The following is a 25088-nucleotide window of genomic DNA, read 5'->3' on the forward strand; positions in this document are numbered from 1 at the left end:
AAGTGGATGTATCACTTTATGAAAACTTTATGGAAGATGATGAGTGGCAAAACTGAAATGAGTTCTTCTTCTGTGGTACAGCAGGTTAAGGATCTGATGTTGTTACTGCAACAGCTCAGGTCAGTGCTGTGGTGCGGGTTCATTCCCTGGCTTGGAAACTTCCACATGCCACAGGCACATCCAAAAAAACAGCAGCAACAACACAGAAAATCTGAAATGAGCAAAATTTTATCCTTTACATTTTCTTTATATATACAAGGCTTCATGCTATCCTTTGATCATTATGAGGGAATGGAGAGGGGTGTAATTAATTTTGCCTGTTGGAGATTGGGGAAGAATTAACCGAAGAGGAGGCATCTGAGCTGGACCTAAAGGAAGAGTAGAGTTTCACTGGGTGGATTAGAAGATTGGGAAGACGAGGCATTTCAGGTAGAGAAATAAGACTGGAAGGCATGAAAAGACATTGCTATTTTGGAAATACTGTGTCCTTGGTATAGACAGTGTGTATGATGGAAAGGGGAAGAAAGAGGAATGCTAGGAGATGAGGCCACTTTGTAAATGGACTTAACCTTTCTGGACTAATGGAGAAGTTTAAATCTCATTTGAATTAACACTGATTAGTGAATTTGGGGCTTCTTTAGACTCATGATCCCTGATTCACACAGCAGTATTTTTGCATGGTAGCTATGGCAGTAGTGATGCTCACACATTCAGAAGTGATATTGATGAGAGAGCGTCTACATTAATTTCTTCTTAATTGGCTCATAGTACTGGATATATATGTATAATACTTGGGTGAAACAAAAGAGTAGGGGAGTGGGGGAGGCTCTGCTGATGGGCAGCATGTCTCCAAACTATAATAAACTCAATGGTTTCCTTACCATTTAAACTCATCATCAGGAGAGGAAGTGGCAAGATTGTAATTTTACCTCCTGTGTGAAAAATTAGATTCAGGCTTGTGGCTCAGAATTCCCAACTCTTCTCTGTAATGAATCTCTTCATTCTGCCGCTGGAAATATATGTTTATTTGTAATGCGTTCCATTTGTGGTAATTGGAGCAGTGTGCCTTTGCATTCTCCTGTCAAACACCCATCTCCCTGCCTAGAGAGCCTGTGAGCTTGATATAAAGAGTCTATGAATTGCATTAGGTTGGGAATCAGGTTCCCAATTAAACATGTGTGAAGGGTGTCTCACCCCTTTGCCCTCTTTTTCTCATTTGTGACCTTGATCTCATGAGTCCTAATATGGTTGAGGACAGGTTTCAGATTGGGGCACAGTATTGCCCAGTTGGGGCCAGTGTCAGCTTCGTCCATTTTAGAAAACAGTGAGAAGGAGCAAACTGACATTGAAAAGTCACTATGACCAGGCACTTTACATACATTATCACATTGAATCCTTACACCTTAATAGAGGTGTTATCACCATTTTGCATGTGAACAGATAATTAAATAACTTCTCCAAAGTTGTATATAGATGGAAAGTGGCAAGGGTGTGAATCTTTTTCTTTCTTTCTTTTTCTTTTTTTGAGGAATTGAATCTTTGAATACAAAACTCATGTTTTTTTTTTTTTTTCCGTTTCATGACTCTGAAAGCAGAATAATTGTGCTAATAGTGTCATAGCAATTTCATAGCTCAGTGAAAAAATTTAAGGGGGAGGACTTTAGGTAGTATAGCCAGAAAAGAAGCTTTGGAGAATCAACACTTAGGAGAGTAGCCTTTATGAAGTGTACAGAATAAAGAGTTATGATCAATTCTAGTACTTTGGGAATGAAACACATTATGCTGTGGCCAGTGTTAAGTTTAGATAATATCCAAGTGTGAAGCTGAATAGGGAGCAAGAAATTGATATGATATATTGCTGCAGGTTTTTTAAAAATTGAGATATAATTTGGATACCATAAAATTCTCCTTTCTAAAGTGTACAATTCATTGGTTTTAGTATACTCACCGGATTATGTAACTATCACCACTGTCTAATTCCAGACCTTCTAAATCACTCCAAAAAGAAAACCCCATACCCATTAGCAGTCATTCCCCATGTCTCCTTCCTCCAATCCCAGACAATTGATTATCTTTTTGTCTCTATGGATTTGCCTTCTAGACATTTCATGTAAATGGAATTTTTCTTCTAGCTTCTTTCACTTAGCATAATGTTTTCAAGGTTTATCCCCATTTTATTTTTTATTATTATTATTTTTTTGTCTTTTTGCCTTTTCTAGGGCCGCTCCTGTGGCATATGGAGGTTCCCAGGCTAGGGGTCCAATCGGAGCTGTAGATGCCAGCCTACACCACAGCCATAGCAATGCGGGATCCGAGCTGTGTCTGCGACCTACACCGCAGCTCACGGCAACGCTGGATCCTTAACCCACTGAGCAAGGCCAGAGATCAAACCCACAACCTCATGGTTCCTAGTCGGATTTGTTAACCACTGCACCACGATGGAAACTCCAGTTTATCCACATTTTAACATCTACATAAAAAGGAACTGAGCAAGTAGTACTTAGTAGTACTTAGTTCCTTTTTATGGAATTTTATTCTTCTGTTCCTCTTCATAATGTTCCATTGTGTAGAAATATCACGTTTTATTTATCCATTCATCAGTCAATGGATATTTGGGTTGTTTCCACTTTCTGTGCTATTGCAAATGATGCTGCTCTGAACATTTGTGTACAAGTTATGTGAACGTGGTTTCAGTTTTCTTATGTACACAACCAGGAGTGGAATAGGGGTAACTTCATGTTTAGCTTTTCAAGGTACTGCCAAACTGCTTTCACAAGAGGCTGAGCCATGTTACATTCCTACCAGTAGATGCATGATATTATATAAATTTTAGGTGTACAACATAGTGATTCATAATTTTTAAAGTTACATTCCATTTATAGTTATAAAATATTGGCTATAAGAAATCTTTTTTAACGTATTGCTAGATTTGGTTTGCTAGCATTTTGTTTGTAGCTGGAACTTTTTGAAAAGTGTTTTTAGTAGATCTGACATTATACAGAGAGAAATAGAAGGTGCCTCGTATTTCACCAACTGCTGTATGCCACTGCCATGCTAAAGGTCTTATGTATGTATGCTCTTATTTAAACTTCTACCTTTGTGCTAGGTAGAGGCCATTTAATCTTCCATGTAGCAGTGTTCCTTTCTTGCAGATGAAAAAACAAAGAGGCAAAAAAAAAATTTTTTTTTTTGGTTCAGCACCTATGTTTTTTTTTGGTTCAGCACCTATGTTTTTTAAATTAGAGTTGATATGGTAGGGAAAAGAAGTAAGCCAGAGCCAGATAGCCCAATAAAGCAGAGTATTTTTTGAAGGTGTGTCATGAGTTATAAAGCTAGCTTTATGTATGTAATAACAAAATTGGACCTGTCATGGGTATAATCATAGGCTAGATATGTTATATCAAGTGAAGGGTTGGGGATAGAAAGAAGTGCAAGTTTTTCTTAGTTGTATGATTACCCTTTTTTGATATTGGATAGGGAGGATCAGTCCTTAATGCCTCAATCAAAATGTTTTTAAACCTCAAGCTTATAGAACACATTTCCTGCCCGTAAGCAGCTAATACTTGAGTGTGGATGATGTGTCAGCTGTACAGTGAGGTTCTGGGCCTCTAGCAATGCCCACATTAACCAGGTGGACATTGGTGTTGGAGAAGCCTGAAATACTTATTTTATACTTAGATAATAATAATAAAGTATGGAATGATTAGGTATATAGTGTGCTGATTCAGGACACAAGTTGGTGATTTGGGGAGTTTGTGCCCATGTTTGGGGAGGAAAGATTCCTTAGGTGTTCACCAGTTGGATCACCATGAGTTAGGATTTCATGGGGATTCAGCTTCCCAAATATCATTGGAATTTGATGAGAGAGTGCCTGGCAGACAGAAAGGGCAATGAAAGCAAACCTTAGCACGGAAAAGTAGGAGATAGGAGGTCTTTGGATTAGCAAATTAGTCTAGTTCTCATGAATAGAAGAGAATTCTGTGTGGTGATTACTTCTGATGGAAGCCAGGGTGAGGCAGGAGGGTGTGGTAGAGAATCAAGTCCCAGCCAGGAACTAATGCCAGGCAATCTTTCCTTAATACATGTTGTATTGTAGTCATCTTGCCCATTTGGAGTTATTAGGGGAATATATGTTTCTCTATTCTCTTCCATAACATATAACTGAAAGGTAATTTCTTAGAGATAAGCTTTGGGAAGAGGAGGAAAAAATAAAGCTTTGAAACAGATTTTGTTTCTGCTTCTCAGAGGAGAAAGTGGTGGGTATGGGAGTGGGAGCTCATGTGTCCAGGCACCAAACTTGGCAGACAGCTCCCTCAGAGCAGATGGAGTGAGGATTTCATTGCCTGACAGACTGACTCAGACCTGCCTCCCTGCAGCCAGCCACTACTGGGTATGGCTTGAATATCTGTCAGAAGCCGCAGGATCATGTTGTTCCTCCTTCCACTCCAGCAGTGGTGAACTCTAACCTTCCCAGACGAAGAGCTGCCTAGGGCTTATGCAGACCGAGTGTTCAGGCAAGGAGCTGAAGCATTTGATCTCTGCGGAGACAGTGGTTTGGGTGGAATGGGCATTTTGAGGGGCTAAAGTGATTAAGCAGAGGCTGTAACTCCCAAAGAATGACTCTCCCAGTCCATGTTGCTTTAGGGAGGATTTTTACATTAAATTGGATTGCCTGCGTGTCCTCCATGCCTCTTTTCTGCCCTGAGATTATGAGAAATATGAAGTGGAAGCTTTGGTATAGTTCAGTGATTGGTTTAGTGAGGTCAGCACAGGAAAAAACCCTGGGAGAGACTTAGAATTATTGCCTAAGAAGTAACAGGCTTTCTGGAAATGACAGGTCTTGCTGTCAATCATGATTTTAGCAACTAGTAAAGATGTGTAGGTTCTGGATTAGGGCCACAGCCTTTAAGTTGTTGTCTTTGCCTTCAGTCTCTCTTCTGCCAATCTAGACTGTAAATGCTGCCAGGCTTATTTTCTAAAGGCCTGCTTTCATCATGGCACTCTCCACTCAGGTAGATCCAGTAGCTGCTGCTCTGTATCAAGTCTAGGCATACTGTCTGGCTTTGAAATTTGTTGTATCTGGTCTTAATGTCTTCTTTTTCTCCCCAGCATTCATTCCTTTCTTCTCTAGCTAGAACCCACCTACCTGTCCTGTAAGTCAGTTCAATTTCTTCCTCCTTCAAATTAGCAGTGATTACTATATTCTTTTCTTCTTCAAGCATATGTAGTAATTTCTAAATAATGTAGTGGTAAATTGATTCATAATCTTTATTTTTATACTAGTGTTTGACTGTGAGCCCTTGGAAGTTATGGGCCATGGTTCCTTCTCTTCCCCATGGTATTTAAGATGGTGTCTGGCACATCTCAGTATATTTTGTTAAGTAATTAAACACTGAAAGTTTTGTTTAGTAATAACTAGTATTTGTATATTATTTTAGAGTTCACAAATGCTTTCACATTTATTATCTCAATTATCCCAGAAATTTTGTGATAATCTCATTTAAAGATGAAGAAATTGACTCTTAAAAGGTAATAATTTGCTCAAGATCTCAAAGTTGCTAACTGGTAGAGAGGAGTGGATTCCAAGTTTTTAGGTCTGTTGAAAATGCTGGGGAGTTGCTGTTGTGGCGCAGTGGTTAATTGACTCGCCTAGTATCCAGGAGGACGCGGGTTCGATCCCTGGTCTTGCCCAGAGGGTTAAGGATTTGGCGTTGCCATGAGCTGTGGTGTAGGTCACAGACTTGGCTTGGATCCAGTGTTGCTGTGGCTGTGGAGTAGGCCAGTAGCTGTAGCTCCGACTTGACCCCTAGCCTGGGAAGCTCCTTATGTCATGGTCCTAAAAAGAAAGAAAAGAAAAGAAAATGCTGACTTGGAGTTCCTGTTGTGGCTCAGCAGGTTAAGAACCTGACTGGTATCCATAAGGATGTGGGTTTGATCCCTGGACTCACTCAGTGGGTTAACAATCCACTGTTGCTGTGAGCTGCGGTGTAGGTCGCACATGTGGCTTGGATCTGGCGTTACTGTTGTGTTGGCCGGCAATTGCAGTTCCGATTCGACCCCTAGCCTGGGAACTTCCATATGCTGCAAGTGCAGCTCTAAAACGAAAAAAAGAAAAAGCCAATTTGACTTAGGTCTGCTTAAAATCCTAGTTTTCCTTAAGGGATTTGTAGATATTGTTGTTCAGTTCCATGGAAATATGCTGGGAATGCAATGTAAAGGCAATGTCTTCCTGTGAAATAGGAAAGATATTGTGTTTCAAACTGAAATTAATCTGAAGAAGGAAGGTGTAATAGTGTCCCTCCAAAATTCATGTCTACCTATCAGCTCAGAATGTGACCTTTTTTTGGAAATAGGATCTTTGCAGATGTAATTCATTAAGGATCATGAGATGAAATCATCCTAGACTTATAGCGGGCTCTAGATTCAATTACCGGTGTCCTTTAAGGAGAGGAGAGGACACAGAGAAAAACTGGAGGAAAAGACCTTGTGAAGGCAGGCAGAGATTGGAGCTATGTAGCTATACACCAGGGAGCTGCAGGGATTGCTGATAGCCACTAGAAACTGGAAGAAGCAAGGAACCAATGGTCCCCTACAGCTTTCAGAGGGAACATAGCCCTGCCAACACCCTAATTTCAGACTTCCTAGCCTCCCAAACTGCGAGAGAATAAATTTTGCTGGTTTTAAGCCATGATGTTTGTGATAATTTATTATAGTAGCCTTAGGAAACTAATACAGAGGGGAAGAAAAAGTAATATTTACTAAATTTTACTCTTATATACCAGGCTAGTTCTAGGCCCTCTCATATGTTCTTTTACTTTATCTCCCAAGAACTTTATGTGGGTAGGTGTTATTTATCCATGTTTTATGATCAGAAAAAATAAGGTTCAGAAAGATAAAATATAAAACTCATATTTTATCCTTCTGTTTTACTGTATATATATTTTTTCTATTGCCTTAGGAACTTATTTTGTGGTCCTCATAGTGACTGGGCACTGAATGAGATGGTCTGACCCTACTAGATTGGTTAAAGATGTGAAAGATAGAGTAGTCAAAAGAGGGACTGACTTTCAGCTTCTCTTTCCCAACATCCTTACCTACATATTCACAAGGCCTACTGAAACTTTCCTAGATTCCTCTTCACCTAATATTCCTTCCTTCTTATCTGAAAGTCCATAGCAGTATATCTGTTGAATTTTATTACATGTATCATAATCTGTCTTTTATGTGATTTCTGCCTATGTCTTATTTGTCCAGGTACATTGTTGGCTTCTTAAAGATGAGCATCTTGTCTTGTTTATTTTTTTTTGCTCATGCCCATGGCATGCAGAAGTTCTGAGGCCAGGGATTGAACCCATGCCACAACTGCAGCCTGAGCCACAGCAATGACAATGCTGTATCCTTAACCTGCTGTGCCACTGAGGAACTTCATATTACCTACTAGGAATCTTTATTTGTAACATCTGCTAATGGTTAGCTGAATTTCTGTTTTCCTCTTCTCCCTCTTCCCCAGTTTTCAGGTTCTAGTGCCAACCTTTGGAAGGCAAAGTTCATCTTTGGTTTCTCTCCTATCTTCCTTTTCAGTGACATTATTATTATCCTTTGTGTGCATCATACCCTCTCTGGGCCTTGTTGTCTGCTGACTCTCATTTACTTCTGTTCTGAAGTGTTGTTATGTTCTCTTCCAAATCACTTTATAAGAGATCTCTCATAGCTCTTTCACATTGTGTTATAAGCATGTTACATTTCTGCATCCCAAACTGCAAACTCCTCAGAAGGAAGTTTTTCTTGCTCATTCTGGTACCCCAAATGCTTAGCTTTTTTCTTCACATTCATTAAATGTTGGTTGAGTGAGTAAAATAAAGGATGTCTGTATTTTTTAAAGGAAAACTGATAGCCTGATAGGCCTTCCAAATCCAAACTAAATTTGGTGGTGGAAGTTTAAAAAATATTAGCAAGTATCGAGGTAGGGATCTATCTTGGGAGCCTTTTGATTCACTAATGTTCAACCTTATTGATTACCCTCTATTTTATATAGCTAGTCTTGCCAGGTATAGATGAGAAGTAGATCATAAGGCCAAGATCATCTTGAAAGGTGATGCTGAAACTGTCCATATAGAGAAGAATTATTTCCTAGAGAGTTTTGTGAAGTTGTTTTCATGAAAACAGCTTTTAAGAAGCAAAGCAAAACATTTTAAATTTCAGATAATTCAGGGCTTGAGAAGTGATTGAGATCCTCTTTTATAGTTTCTTCCTCAAGGAAAGTAGCATAGTATGAGAGAAAGAACACTGAGTTAGGTACAAGTTCTGGTCCCAGATATGACTGTAATTAGTTATGTGATTACAGTGGACTTTTGTTGTTTTTGCCTTCCAATGTCTATTTCCCCTTCTTTTAGTCCTCATGTCCAGATCGCCCTCTGGGGAGCCATCTCCTGCCTAGAACTTGGGCCTTGTGCTTTGGACAGGGCCCACTTCACCCTGGCTCCAAGGATGGGCATATGATTCATGCCTTACTAATTGGAGTATTGCATTTTTCCAATCATGGAATTGGATTTAGGAATGGGCAGCAATCTCACTTTGGACCTATGACTGACTTTTGATCAATATTTTGGAGAAGCTATGTATTCTTTTTATAATGAACATGAACTGGGATCTTCAGGAGAAGTTCTGCCTTAGAGTGAAGCCAAAACCAAGAGGAAGAGAAACCAAGTCCTTTGAACTCCTAAAATCTCTTGAACTCAATGTCTAGACTTTTCATCCATGTGAATTAGTATATTTTTTTCCTAGCTTACTTTTGCAAGTATTAGAGTCCTAGTTGAAAAGGTGACTGACTTTAAATAAGCTTTTCTGAGCCTTTATTATCTTTAAAAAGAGTGCATTGGGCTCATAAAGAGGTAGATTTATTTCTATGTTGTTATCTGTTTGAAAAAAACTGGAGTTTTCCCCCCACTAGAATAATCCAGCTTGGTGGTCTAGATGTTCTTGGTGGTACTAAATTGTGTTTCCTTGTAGTTAAATCTCACTACTGATATTTCAATGAATTTGTAAAAGCATTGGTGATGATTGAGCATTGCACTCATCAGGTCTGTAAACTTGAGCAAATCTTTTAGCCTCTGAGTTTTAGTTTCCTCTTTTAGGATGCTGATGCTGATAGCTAGCTGTCTTGTTCAACTCACAAAGTCAAATAGTGGAATGAAATTAGAGGGTCAGAAGAGAAGTATAATTTGGACCATAAAGGATAGGTAGGATTCACATGAGGAGAGGGGAGGTAAGGCATGAACAATGTGAGCAAAGGCAAGAAAAGAATGGGAATTATTCTGTAAATCAAACTCGTTCAGACTTCTGGTGGAATATTGAGTTTCGGTCTGTCTTTCCCACTACATCAATAATTAGGGTGCTGAAAGTTTTGAAATAAGATCTTTGTGGAAAAGTGAAGGGTTTAAGAAATATGTCTGAAAACTTAGTAACTGTCTGTATTGCTCTGTGGTTGAAATTATTCTGCATAACTGCATTCCATTCTTTCAGAGAAGAGAATGAGGGAAATTGATAAGAGATACTTGAAATCTAATGAAGATATATGGTTAAACATTGGAACCCCTCAAAATAGGTGGACTCTCTTTGTCTTGAGTCATAATCATCTAGTTTTATTGAAGTATATGGATACACTGAGATTTCTAGATGAGCAAATGGTAACCCCCTCCTTTTTTTTTTTTTTTTTTTGGTCTTTATAGGGCCATACTCACAGCATATGGAAGTTCCCAGGCTAGGGGTTGAATCAGAGCTGCAGCTGCTGGCCTACGCCACAGCCACAGCAATGTCAGATCCTTAACCCACTGAGCAAGGCCAGGGATTGAATCTGCATCTTCATGGATAACTGGTTGGGTTCCTTACCACTGAGCCATGATGGGAACTCCCAGTTGGCATCCCTTTTAACTACAAATCTACCTGGTCATGGTTCTTGTTGTGAACTACAGACATTTCTGCTATTGAGGAATAAGAACAATACCTATAAATAAGTTTTCTATATTTTATTGTACTCAATGGCATTAGGTTTATAGAATTCATTGGACTTTAAATGGGATAGTAAGAATAATAGAGAAGATATTTATTGAGTACTAATTGTGTGCTATGCACTGTGCTAATTTCTTTACATATATTAAAAATCTTCCTTGATTTATGATAGGGTTACATCTCAATAAACCCATCATAAGTTGAAAATATTATAAATTGAAAGTGTATTTTATATACCTAACTTACTGATTATCACAGGTTGGCCTAGCTTACTTTAAATGTGCCCAGAACACTTCCATTAGCCTATAATTGGGCAGAATCATCTCACACAAAGCCTATTTTGAAATAAAGTGTTGGAGTTCCTGTCATGGCTCAGTGGTTAACAAATCCGACTAGGAACCATGAGGTTGCGGGTTCGATCCCTGGCCTCGCTCAGTGGGTTAAGGATCTGGTGTTGCTGTGAGCTGTGGTGTAGGTCGCTTAGATCCCGAGTTGCTGTGGTGTAGGTGGCTTAGATCCCGAGTTGCTGTGGCTCTGGCATAGGCCGGCGTCTACAGCTCCGATTCAACCTCTAGCCTGGGAACTTCCATATGCCGCGGGAATGGCCCTGAAAAAGACAATAAATAAATTAATTAATTAAATAAAGTAAAATGAAGTGTTGAATATCTCATGTAATTTATTGAATACTATACTGAAAGTGAGTAACAGAGTGGTTGTCTAGGTACAGAATAGTTCTAAGTTATCATGATTGTGTGGCTGGCTGGTTTCGAGACTGCCCAGCATCATGGGATAGTATCCTACCACATGTCATAAGCCTGGTTAAAGACCAAAATTCAGAAATTCGGTATACGGTTTGTACTGAATGCATACTGCTTTTGCACCATTGTAAAATCAAAAAATTGTAAGTCAAATCATTGTCAGTTGGGGACCGTTCTGTGTTTAATTCTCACAGTTACCCTATAAAATAGGTACAATTATCATTTCTATTTTTAAGATTGAAATGTAGTTGATGTACAGTGTTTCAGGTATATAAATCATTCCTATTTTGAGTGAGGAAATTGAAGATTAACAGGTTAAGAAATGTACCCCAGGTCATGCAGCTAAGAAGTGGTAGAGCCAGAATAATTAAAAGTCTGTAATTGTATGCCTTAAAGATTCTGTAGCCCAGGAGTCCCCATTGTGGCTCAGTGGGTTATGAACCCAACTGGTATCCGTGAGGATGCTGGTTCAGTCCTTGGCCTCTCAGTGGGTTTAGGATCTGGCGTTGCCATGAGCTGTGGTGTAGGTCACAGATGTGGCTTGGATCCCACATTGCTGTGGCTGTGGTGTAGGCTGGCAGCTGTAGCTGCAGTTCGACCCCTAACTTCCATATGCACCTGTGGCATTAAAAAGAAAAAAAAATTATGTAGTCCAGATTTTCTAGAGTCACAGTTCTCTTTCCACCCAGTGTCATTCCACTGTACCACCACCAGGGGCTGTACTTGTGGTGTAATAAAATCTGTGCTGAAAAATGAAATTTAGAGGGAGTTTACTATATTTAGTGTTTTAGTGGGTTTTTTTTTTTAAAACTTTAGTGACTGCTTAATGACTGAGATATTATGATGTTAGGACTTTCAGCCTTGTAAGATTTTTCTGATGCAATAAAAGTAGATAAAAAGCAAAATGTATAAATTAATTTTCCTTTGCTGCAAATAAGAGTTTTGTATTTAAGGTGATTTAAAATGAGATGCTAAGGGAGTTCCAATCGTGGCTCAGTGGTTAATGAACCTGACTAGCATCCATGAGGACTTGGGTTCAATCCCTGACCATGCTCATTGGATTAAGGATCAGGAGTTGCCGTGAGCTGTGGTGTAGGTTGCAGATGCAGCTTGTATCTGGCATTGCTGTGGCTGTGGTTTAGGCTGGCATCTGCAGCTCCAATTCGATCCCTGGCCTGGCAACCTCTATATGCTGCAGGTGCAGCCCTAAAAAGACAAAACAAAACAAAGAGAGATGATAAGAATGAATGAGAAGTATATTTCAGTTTTTATGCCTGTGTTAAGTAAATGACCATACTGTTTTTCTGTTTTAACGGATTTTTTTTCTTTTCTTTCTTTTTTTTGTCCCCGAAGGATTACATTACTTAGAGAGACTACCACCACTAATAATAATCATTTCAATGATTTTTACATTTTATAGAGCACTTTCACTTACATTATTGCCCCAGACAAAATTAGTCTTTCCACCTTTTGTGGTCTCATAATCCCCTGCACTGTATGATAACATTTTTAATTTTTTAAAAATTATTATTATTATTATTATTATTTTTGTCTTTTTTTTTGCTATTTCTTGGGCCGCTCCTGCGGCATGTGGAGGTTCCCAGGCTAGGGGTCGAATCAGAGCTGTAGCCACCAGTCTACGCCAGAGCCACAGCAACGCGGGATCCGAGCCGCGTCTGCAGCCTACACCACAGCTCACGGCAACGCCGGATCGTTAACCCACTGAGCAAGGGCAGGGATCGAACCCGCAACCTCATGGTTCCTAGTGGGATTCGTTAACCACTGCACCACGGCGGGAACTCCTATTATTTTTTTTTTATAAATAGTTTTATGGGAAATTTACTATTTTATTTATTTTTTTTTATTTTCCCACTGTACAGCAAGGGGATCAAGTTATCCTTACATGTATACATTACAATTACATTTTTCCCCCAGCCTTTCTTCTGTTGCAACATGAGGATCTAGACAAAGTTCTCAATGCTATTCAGCAGGATCTCCTTGTAAATCTATTCTAAGTTGTGTCTGATAAGCCCAAGCTCCCGATCCCTCCCACTCCCTCCTCCTCCTCCCATCAGGCAGCCACAAGTCTCTTCTCCAAGTCCATGATTTTCTTTTCTGAGGAGATGTTCATTTGTGGTGGATATTAGATTCCAGTTATAAGTGATATCATATGGTATTTGTCTTTGTCTTTCTGGCTCATTTCACTCAGGATGAGACTCTCTAGCTCCATCCATGTTGCTGCAAATGGCATTATGTCATTCTTTTTTATGGCTGAGTAGTATTCCATTGTGTATATATACCACATCTTCTGAATCCAATCATCTGTTGATGGACATTTGGGTTGATTCCATGTCTTGGCTATTGTGAATAGTGCTGCAATGAACATGCGGGTGCACGTGTCTCTTTTAAGTAGAGTTTTGTCTGGATAGATGCCCAGGAGTGGGATTGTGGGGTCATATGGAAGTTCTATGTATAGATTTCTAAGGTATCTCCAAACTGTTCTCCATAGTGGCTGTACCAGTTGACATTCCCACCAACAGTGCAGGAGGGTTCCCTTTTCTCCACAACCCCTCCAGCACTTGTTATTTGTGGATTTATTAATGATGGCCATTCTGACTGGTGTGAGGTGATATCTCATGGTAGTTTTGATTTGCATTTCTCTTATAATCAACGATGTTGAGCATTTTTTCATGTGTTTGCTGGCCATCTGTATATGTATGATAACATTTTTTAATATGTCATTTACTCTCCACAGTCCCTACCCCACTGTAGTCTCCCAGAGCAGTGTTTCCAGTGAACTGATTTGTGGGCTCTATGAGGTTAGTACTGCCATGTTGAGTGGTCAGGAGCTCAGGGATGCGTCCCAGAAGTACAAGAGAGAGCTATATAGAATTTTAATCTGTTGGAGTAGAGAAAAAAGTTAAAATCAGTACGCTTAGAAATAAAAATGAAGCTTCTATTTATAGCATAGTGGAGCAGGAAAAGACATGGAATTTGGAGTCAGAAGATCTGGATTTGAATTCCTTCTCCTATTTTCCAGACATTCATTAATTCTCAAAGCACCCTTATACTTCTCTTTAATAGTATTTATTATAATTGTAACTAAATAATTATTTTGTTAATGATTATATTTCCATTAGTGTATAAATTTAATCAGTAAAGAGACTATCCGTGTTATATTCTCTGTACCTAGCGCAGGAACTGGTACAGTGTAGGCATGAAATAAATTTTTGTTGAATGAGTAAATGAATGTCCAGTAAATTGGGAAAGGGGTGTTAAAATCGGCTTGACTGAATCCAAGGAGTTGGAAAATTTTTCATGGAGGTTATTACATTTAAATTGAGCCTTGAAAGGCAAATGGAAGTTGGTTAGGCAAATAAAGAGAAAAACATTCTGATGGGAGAAAAATCTGTGAAAGGGAAACAGCCTAGTTTGAAGAAACACACCCCTGTATAACTGGTACATAAAGGGAGAGAGGTACAAAATGAGACTGGAGTAAGCAGGCTAGATCATGCAGAGACTTACACACTTTACTAAAGATTTTGCTTTTCTATTATTCTAATGGAAATTGGAAGCTTTCAGAGTTTTAATAGAGGAGAGCCATGGTTAGATGTTCGTTTTGAAATGACTGTTCTAGCTGTGATCTAGTGCAGACTGGATTGGAGGAGGGGAAATGTGGATGCTGGGAAACCATTAAAAGACTATTGCAGAAGCCCAGGTCAGAGGTGATGATGACTTGGACAAAGATAGTGGCAGTGGAGATGGAGAGAGGTGGAATAATATAAGAAATACTTACCAGATAAGATTATTAAGTCTTGATGACTAATTGGATGTGAGGTGAAGGAGAAAGAGATAGAAAAGTATGTCTAATAGGTTTCTGATTGGGCACCCAAGTGGATGGGGGTGCCATTTACTGAGATGAGGAACATGGAAGGAGACTGAGAGAACAGATTTTAGTGTGAGAGGATGAGTGTTATTTTAGACACATTTTAGACGTGTTTCAAGTGCCTGTGAGACAATAAAGTAGATGACTTTGGGCAGTTAAGTATATGGGTTTGAACTTCAGGAAAGTATATTGTGTTCTGTGACTGTTCCATATGGGGACAGAAAGAAATACATTTTCTTTTTTCATGACTGCATGTGTAAATACTAAGGTACCAATTATGTGCCATAATTAACCTAAGGAAAAGGTTAAATAATATGGAGACAGAAGACCAATTTTTTGCCCAGATCTTTTTTTTTTAAATTGAAGTATAAGTTGATTTACAATACTGTGTTAATTTCAGGTGTACAGCAAAGTGATTCATTTATACATATATATATTCTTTTTCAGATTTTTTTTCCTTTTTAGGTTATTACAAGATAATGAATATAGTTTCACCCTTAATGTGCCTGATCATGTCTGATCTTGGAAGCTAAACAGGGTTGGGTCTGGTTAATACTTGGGTGGGAGAGAAGTGTAATTTATAAATGTGAGTTGTTTTTAAGAGAAAAGGAAAATTAGGTTCAGCTAACAGGTGGTTTTGGTCTTAGATAAGAGGAGGGCCACCTGATTTATTACTTAACAGAAGGGATGGAGGGGAAGATACAGAAAGTTGTGTAGATTGAATAGTGGGAAGTTGAGGATGTATCCATCTGGTGGATTCTATTTTCTCTGTTAAGTAGGAGGCTAGGTCATCTACTGAGAAGAAAGAAGGGGTTCTATTTGAAGAGAATGAATAAACTTTGAAATGACCATTGTCTTTTGACCAAACACATGATTTATTGACAGCCGAAGCCTTTGTTGAGGTGCCTTTTTGCCCTATTGTGTGTTTTGGCACTCCTCAGCAACTTGGGGATATATTTGGAGAAGATAAGCTTATCAGGGGTTTTTAAGATTTTACCAGGTGGAGATGCTAAAAGGCAAAGGTAAAATAGGCTGTTAAAATGCTAGGTTATGGAATCCAAATTGAATAGAGAGGCAAAAGAAGATAGGAGAGAAGTAGTGGACTGAGATAGTGGTTCTCAAACTTCAGTGTGCATCAGAATTGTCCTGGGGATTGTTAAGACATAGATTACTTTCATTTGTAAAACCAGAGGACAAGTTCTGTTGACTTTCTCATTTGGTTGTTGTAGGTATTAAGGAGGCAGCATGTGAATGTTCTCTTTAATTCGAAGAGAGCTTATAACTTTTTTTTTTTTTCAGTAAGGCATTCAGATTTAATGTTGTTCAGTATATTAGCAAGCAAGTCTTGGTATGAGAGTACCCTAGTTTCCTAGGTACCTGATTATATATAGGTTACATACTTTGTGCACTGAAGCCTTTTGTTTCTGACTTACATGCAAAATGCCCATTATTTGTCTTTAGCAGATTGAGCATTTTCTGTGATCCGAGGTGAAAGATTTTAAAAATGAAGCAGTTAATATTTGCATTGTTTTACTTCCCCATGGGGATAGTGTGAGATTTCATTATTTTTTAAAGTGCGAATTTTTGCATTCTTTTGAGACTGTTTTTCACATGTAATGAAAGTCTTCACTTAGTTACAGAATCTGATGATTTCTTATAAAGATGGTGATAATATAGCTATATAACTATAACATGATGATAGCTAACATTTATTGAGCATTAATTGTGGACTAGGCATTGTGCCAGTTTTGTAGTAAATAAGATAATCTAAGGAAGTACCTACTTAGTGTTTGAATATAGTATTTCATTTAATCCTGTTAGCAGTCTTATAAGCATTTAAACTATATTTCCCCAATTTTACAAATAATTAAGTAAGGCTTAGGTAAGGAATATGTCCAAATCATGCAGCTTATAAGTGGTAGCTGGAGTTCGAATCCAAGTTTGTCTAATTCCACACCCCTGCTCATAATCACTATACTAGGATTGTGGAAGTCAACACAATCTACTTTTGGTCATTAAATCTGCTGGTTTATTAATTTTGCAATCACATGCAGACCTACATCCTGGGAGCTTATGTGTCAGTCTTTTGAGTTCTACATAAGATGGGCTTGTCAGGGTTTATGATTACGCAGATGAGATTGAAGGCACTTGAAATAAGAAATAGCCTTGGCCCCATTTTTATTATTCATTCAACAAAATTTTTTTGAAAACTTAGGTTATGTCAGGACATTGTGCTAGGTGTATGATAAATAAGACAGTCTGAATTCTTAATAGTTTATCATAACTTTGGGAAATTTAACATTGGGGCTTGAAAGAGAAGCAGAAAGGAATTGTGGGAAGAACATTGGAATGAAACTTGAGAGATCTGGGTTCTAGTCTAATACCAGTGTGCTGTAGATGTCTTGGGGGACATATAGGAAATGGCATAGTGGTTCCTGTAGAATGGCTAGAGTGTGTTGAGTGAAAACCATGGTTTGCAATGGTGTGATGTTTTCTATTATGAAATTCTTCTGTTTTGTTTACTCATGTATTCATTGGGCAGTACATATGTTTGTGCCATACCTCTGCTTGGGTAGTTGGTTGATTTGTAAACATGATTGTGTCCAGAGGAGTGGAGGGCAGATACCAGCCAGAGATGGAATCAGTACCCTGGAGAGCTCCAAGTGGCATGAGATCTGAGATCAACACAACACAAACCAATGCTAGCACTTCTTAAGCTGTCAATGATTATAATTCTCTGCAAGAATCTTAGAATGTTGGCAGATCCTGAAGTTATTACCTTCACTTAGTGTAGACTCCATGACAATGATGATTTGATAGGTTTGTAGGCTTGGAAAGATCAACAGTCATTAGAATAGTCTTTACAAGAATCCATTCTTTTGACTCGCAGGCCAGTGCTTAGTGTGTGACGATGGACCTGTTTTTGATTCTTGAAGCGTCCTCATAATAAAACCAGTTTAGATTATTAGGATAAATGAGAAATCCTACACAATATTTTCAGAAAAAAAATTATAGTTTTCTTGATGAATAGGAATTTAAGATTACCTCATAGGACTGTGGCCAGGGGTTATTAGTAATTTCTTTAGGTACTCTTGGTGTCTCTCAGTAGATAATATTCTTCTTTATTATTGGAACATAAGCAGAAGGTACTATGTTGAGAGGTGAGTTGCTACATTGTTCTACATCTCTGGGAGGGGCACAAAAACTGTTAATTTCTTCTCTAGACCTGCTACTGGTCTTCTAGTTTTGGGTGGTGGTGGTCTATTCTTCACATTGCTGCTGCCTCAGTAAGTTTTCTTAGTATAAATGAATCTCCAAATGTCAGAACTGAAAGGTTTTACCTTTGGTTTACCTCCTTTATTGTACTTTGGAGTACTTTTAGTTTTGAGCTATTCTCTAACATTAAGTGCATCTTGGGGCTCTGAAACTGAACATTCAGACTTGTTCTTGCATTAGCACACTTAGAAATGGCTTACTAGAGATCTTCTCTAGACCAGAGGAAATATTCTTAGATGAGTCAGATGCAAAGAACATCCTTTGAAGCATTCTCTAGAATGGCATCTGGCCTGAGGTGTTAAGATCTCACTTCTTCAGGAAAGAACTTTCTCAGATATTCATTCAGCTTCTCCAAGAAAGAAGCTTTTTAGAAATCTTATTAAATAAATCCACTATATATTTTCCATGTGGAATACTGCTTCTGGGCTGGCTTTCTCCTAGTTTCTTCTTCCATTCTAATTCTTTATTCTGTACTTTTTCATGATGGTAATTATTTGCATTTGATAAGTGTTTCAGTTTTAAATTTGTTGAAACATCCTTTTTTAATCCTCTCAATCATATGAGATAGATATTATATATATTTTATTTTATTTTTATTTTTATGGCTGTACCTGTGGCATATGGAGATTCCTGGGCTAGGGGGTCTAATCAGAGTTGCAGCTGCTGGGCTATGCCACAGCCACAGCAACGCTGGATCCTTAACCACTGAGCAAGGTCAGAGATCGAACCTGCATCCTTGTGGAACTATGTCAGGTTCTTAACCCTCTAAACCAGAGTGGGAACGCCAACATTTTAGTATTTAGATTTAGCAAATACTTGTGAGTGCTAGCTACATGCTACATCGTCATATATATCACTTTTAAAGTAGGAGTTCCCTGGTGGCATAGCTATTAGGGATTCAGTTTGTCACTGCTGTGGTTTGGGTTCAGACCCTGGCCTGGGAAGTGCATGCTGTGGGTGCAGTCAAAAAACCAAAAAACAAAACAAACAAAAAAACAAAACTTAGCATAAAGGCTCTGTAAAGTATCACCACATTTTAGGGAAGGGAAACTAGAAGCTTAGAGAGGTTAAGTAAGTTCTTTTTTGTTCATTTTTGGTTTTTTGTACTACCACCTGATTAAAACTGTGCTCAGCACTAAGTAGAAGTAAAAGACATGACAGAATTCATGCAGTGTCTAAGGGAGTTAAGATTTGTAAATACAGGGTAAAATTTAATCAAGTGTTAAGAGTTAAATTGTTGATTACACTTCTAAGAAAAAAAATTAAGTTGAATTGTTGGAAGAGGGCCAGAAAAAAAAAATCTGAGTGGACCAAATAAATTTTATGAAAAGAAGATAAAACCTAAATTAAGGGATCTGGAGCCATTATAGGTTCTTGATCTAAGGATAAGATGATAAAGAGTTAAGTTAGGAACGTTAAACTAGCTAGAGAGATTAGTGGGAAAAGATATTAGAGGCAGGAAAACAAGTTAGGAGGTTGTTTTAATCTAGATTACCCATAGGAGCTGGGCCTGGTCATGTCTTTCTACTTCTTAGAGAAAAGAGAATTTTTTTTTTAAGCCAAAGGATTGTAACATTCTTAAAATTCTTAGCTTGACCCCTGCAGTTTAGCTTTCAAAGAAGTGGTAGATTAGGGGATTTGAACTCATATCTCACTTCTTTTTCCTTTGACCCCAAAATGCTGCTTTGAACTTGTTACTGGTTCCCATGCCTCTTTTGAAAGATGACCTTTCTTTCTTTTTTTTAACATCTTCCTCATGCATTGTTTCATTTTACTTTTACAACAGTCATGCCTCTAAAGGCATGGCAGGTGTTATTCCCATTTGGTAAATGAAGAGACAATCAAGGTAAATTAGACAACCTATACAAGATCACACATTGAAGTACCTTTGACCTAAGAATAGGATTCCAATGAGTAATCCTTTCTCATTACCTGGTAGAGGTAAACTTAGCTCTAACACCTCCCTCTACTTTCTAGCCATCAAATATAATTATTCCACAATTTGTACTTGTATCAGTGATCAGGGTTTACATTATTATAATTATGGAAATATTGTTTTATGCAGTGCTAGATAATATATTGTACTAAGATTGTAATGCTTACCTCATGCAACCCCCCCCCCCCACCCTGGGAATTAACAGTATTCTGATTTTTAAATCTAAATTAAAAATTTTCATATTGTTTCATCAGAATTCAGCATACACCTATAACTTGGTCAGTGTTCCCTAGTAAACAGGGCTTGAGGCAAGCGTTAAATGCTGATTGAGAGGTGCAATCCCAGGGCAGCAAGAACAAGGGTAAAAAAAGTGAGGTGTGAGAAATGGGAAGCAAATTCGGGATGATGCATTACTGCACTGACCACTGCTCTAGCTGTGTAGAGATAACAGCTGTTCGTTTGGCAGGTTCACCAACTCACCCACTTGGCATTTTCTGTATGGGCTATACTCAAAATTGTTACAACAGTTTACTGGAAAGAGGGAAAGAAATTCTGTTGGCTCCCCTCTGTTTTTTGGTTAAAGTTGGTTAAAATTTGCCCCAGTAAGAATAAACACCCAACTCTTGGTTGCATCATCAGATATGTCCTTGGTAGTTTGGAGGGAAGCAAGATCCTACCTTCTGTACTTTAACACTCTGTACTCTGAATCTGCAAGTTGTGGAAGGAGCCGGAGACCTCAGGGCATGTAGCTGGTTGGCCTCAGGATGAGGAACTATACGAGCCCACGCAGAATCACTATAGAGGAACTGAGGATAGAATGAGTAAAGCTGAGAAATTCTGAAGAATAGCAAGATATGTGTCTATACAATCAGTTACTAACAATATCTGAAAAATCTACCAATATTCTCCTCTCCCACCCCCTGCCTGGAGAGTTCCCTCCCAGAGCCCTCTATTCTGTTTCAATCTGCACAATTTGTTATCTAGGCCTATTGTATCCTGGGACTTTGTTTTTTTTTTTTTTTTTTTTAATGCTCTCCTGAGGAATAACTACTGCTACATGGGTCCCACTTTTTCTTTTTACTTTACTTCTGTTCCATCATTTTACAAGAGCACATCTTCCAGGAGGTTTTCAGGAAAGAATGCCTAAGAGATGAACCTTTTGAGAAGTGCATATTCAAAAATGTTGTTATTCTGCTCATACATTTGGTTTATAGTTTAGTAGAATACAAAACTCTAGATTTAAAATGTTAATTTTCCCCAAAATTTATAAAAGTATTGCTTTTATCTTCTAGCATCTTGTATTTGAGAAATTTAATATTGATAGAAGGCAAAATGAAAAACTTAAAAGCTTGATGCTTGAACTGTTTCTTATACTTAATGATTTAATGATACACATGTTTTTTCAAATATATGCGGAACATTTATAAAAATTAGTATGGGAGTTCCCATCATGGCTCAGTGGTGATGAACTCGACTAGTATCCATGAGGACACAGGTTCGATCCCTGGCCCCACCCAGTGGGTTAAGGATCCAGTGTTGCCATGAGCTGTGGTGTAGGTCACAGGTGTGGCTTGGATTTGTTGTTGCTGTGGCGTGGCAACTGCAACTCTGGTTTGGCCCCTAACCTGGGAACTTCCACATGTCTCGGGTGTGACCTTAAAAAGACAACAATAAATAAATAAATAAATAAATATATTAGTATGAACAAATCATAGAGAATACATGAACAGAGTTAAGAAATAGAAATTATAAAGAATGGTCTTTGACTGCAACACAGCAAAATTAGAAGTTAATACAAAAAGGTGGATTTTTAAAATTCCCCATATCTTTTGAAAGTTTAAAAGCATACTGCTAAATAACTAATGCCAATTTAAGATACTTAGAAGTTAATGACAATGAAAATATTACATAGCAATATATATATATATTTTTTGTCTTTTCTAGGGCTGCACCCACAACATATGAGGGTTCCCAGGCTAGGGGTCTAATCGGAGCTGTAGTCACTGGCCTATGCCAGAGCCACAGCAATGTGACATCCCAGCTGTGTCTTCGACCTACACCACAGCTCAGGGCAACACCGGATCCTTAACCCACTGAGCAAGGCCAGGGACTGAACCCGCAACCTCATGGTTCCTAGTCGGATTTGTTAATCACTGAGCCATGATGGGAAGTCCTACATAGCAATATTTGAAGGATAAAGCAAAGCTAAGAGTTTTGAAGAAAATTTATATTTTAAATACATAAGTTAGGAGATTCCATTGTGGCCCATTGGGTTAAGACCCTGACCAGTATATGTGAGGATATAAATTCAATCCCTGGCCTTGCTCACTGGGTTAAGGATCTTGCGTTGCTGCAAGCTGAGATATAGGTTGTGGATGATGCTCAGATCTGGCGTTGCTGTGCCTGTGGTGTAGGCTGACAGCTGTGGCTCTGATTCAACCCCTAGCCTAGAAACCTCCATGTGCCGTGGGTGTGCCCCCCAAAAAAAGACAAATAAATACATAAATTAGATAAGAAAACTTTAAAATGAATGAGCTATGTGTCTATTTTATACAGTTAGAAAATGAAGAGAATAAACTGAAAGGAAAAAAGAGTGGATTTACATGCACACAGAAAAGACCTGCTATGATTTTGTGATTGTATTGATTCTGTGGATCAGTTTTGGGAAAATGACATCTTTGCGGTTATGAATCTTCTAGTTCATAAACATGATGTATCATACCATTTATTTGTTGTCTCTAACTTCTATAAATTTCATTTTGTGTTTTTTTTGTCTTTTGTTGTTGTTATTGTTGTTGTTGTTGTTGTTGCTATTTCTTGGGCCGCTCCCGCGGCATATGGAGGTTCCCAGGCTAGGGGTTGAATCGGAGCTGTAGCCACCGGCCTACGCCAGAGCCACAGCAACTCGGGATCCGAGCCACGTCTGCAACCTACACCACAGCTCACGGCAACGCCGGATCGTTAACCCACTGAGCAAGGGCAGGGACCGAACCCGCAACCTCATGATTCCTAGTCAGATTCGTTAACCACTGCGCCACGACGGGAACTCCCGTTTTGTGTTTTTTTTTTTTGTTGTTGTTGTTGTTGTTGGTGTAGAAGGCTTTCACAGATTTCATGGCCTTTAACCCTGGGTGTGTTTGTTTGTTTTAATTTTTGGGTTTTTTTCTTGGCCACGCCTGAAGCATGTGGAAGTTCCCAGGCTAGGGATCAAACCCGAGCCACTGACTCGACCCACTGCAGTGACAATGCTGGATATTTAACCCAAGTGAGGATTTTTTTATTCTTTTCTTTTTGGCAGCTCTTTGGCATATGGAGTTCCCTGGCCGGGTGACAGATCTGAGCCGCACTTACGACCTAAGCTGCAGCTGTGGATCCTCAACCCACTTTGTTGGACGGGAGATCAGACATGAGTCCCAGCACTCCCAAGATGCTGCTGATCCCATTGCACCACAGTGGAACTCCAGCCTTGGGTATTTTGATGGTTTTTCTGTAGATGGCATTACTCTTTGAATTTCATTTTTTATTTATTGGTTCCTGACAATAGAAACAAGTAAATTTTTACATAAATAAGACAAAATTAGAATATTATAATTTTGTAACTCCTAGTGAATTAATGTATCTGGGCATTGAACATCAGTAGCTGTTAATATCACAAGAATGAGAGACAGTGGGTATTATGATAAAAGAACATAAAGGGATCTAACATGAGTCTGATCAAGCCTCTGGATCCACCAGCCAATTTGTAGGAAACACAGAGGCCCATCAGACGTTGATTTTCCTCTTGGAAAATTCTGAATTTGGGTCAAATGCTCCAGGTTCCTTAACAGAGCAGCTATAAGGGGGCCAAAACCGAAAAACACCCCCCCCGGCAGATCAAGGGGGAAACCTGTGGATTAAAAGGGATTTAAAAGACCAACAACATATAAAAAGACCATACAACATATAAAAAAGATCATCCCAGATTCACAAGGATGGTTCAATATATGCAAATCAATCAACATCAGACACCACATTTACAAAAGAAAAGTCAAAAACCTCATGGTCATCTCAATAGATGCAGAAAAAAGCATTTGACAAAATCCACCATCCATTCATGATAAAAATTCTTACCAACGTGGGTTTAGAGGGAGCATACCTTAACATAATAAAAGCCATTTATGACAAACCCACAGCCAATATAATACTCAATGTAGAAAAACTGAAAGCCTTCCTACCAAAATCTGGAACAAGACAAGGATGCCCACTCTCACCACTTTTATTCAACATAGTATTGGAAGTCCTAGCTACAGCAATCAGACAAACAAAAGAAATAAAGGGTTTCCAAATTGGAAGAGAAGAGGGAAAATTGTCGCTCTATGCAGATGACATGATACTATATATAGAAAACCCTAAGGACTCTACACAAACTGCTCAAACTGATCAATGAATTCGGCAAAGTAGCAAGATACAAGATTAACATAAATCAGTTGCATTTCTATACACTAACAATGAAATATTAGAAAATGAATATAAAAATACAGTACCTTTTATTTTTTATTTTTTTGTATTTTTTAGGGCAACACCTGTGGCATATGGAGTTTCCCAGGCTAGGGGTCGAATCAGAGCTGTAGCCACTGGCCTATGCCACAGCCTCAGCAACACCAGATCCAAGCCATGTCTACGACCTACACCACAGCTCATGGCAATGCCAGATCCCTAACCCACTGAGTGAGGCCAGGGATCAAACATGCAACCTCATGGTTCATAGTTGGATTCATTTCTGCTGTACCACACTGGGAACTCTGAAAAAATATGGAATACCTTTTAAAATCGCACCCCAAAAATTAAATACCTAAGAATAAACTTTACTTAAGGAGGTGAAAGACGTATATGCTGAGAACTATAAAACGTTAATCAAGGAGATTAAAGAGGATGCAAAGATATGGAAAGATGTTCCAGCCTGCTGGATTGGAAGAATTAATATTGTTAAAATGGCCATACTACCCAAAGCACAGCTTCAATGCAATCCCTATCAAATTACCTGTCATTTTTCACAGAACTAGAACAAACAACCTAAAAATTTATATGGAATCATAAAAGACCCAGAATTGCTAAAGCAATCCTGAGGAACAAAAACCAAGCAGGAGGCATATCTCTCTCAGACTTCAGACAATGTTACAAAGCCACAGTAATCAAGACAATGTGATACTAGTACAAAAACAGACATACAAACCAATGGAACAGA

General features: G+C 38.6%; 1 protein-coding gene across 1 annotated transcript in view; it reads left to right on the plus strand.

Annotated features, from left to right (window-relative positions):
* The window catches only part of SYN2 (synapsin II), a 185428-nt gene that overhangs the window by 21139 nt on the left and 139201 nt on the right, over nucleotides 1-25088 (plus strand). The window lies entirely within an intron of this gene.

Source organism: Phacochoerus africanus, chromosome 1 (assembly GCF_016906955.1).
Source record: "Phacochoerus africanus isolate WHEZ1 chromosome 1, ROS_Pafr_v1, whole genome shotgun sequence".
NCBI lineage: Eukaryota > Metazoa > Chordata > Mammalia > Artiodactyla > Suidae > Phacochoerus > Phacochoerus africanus.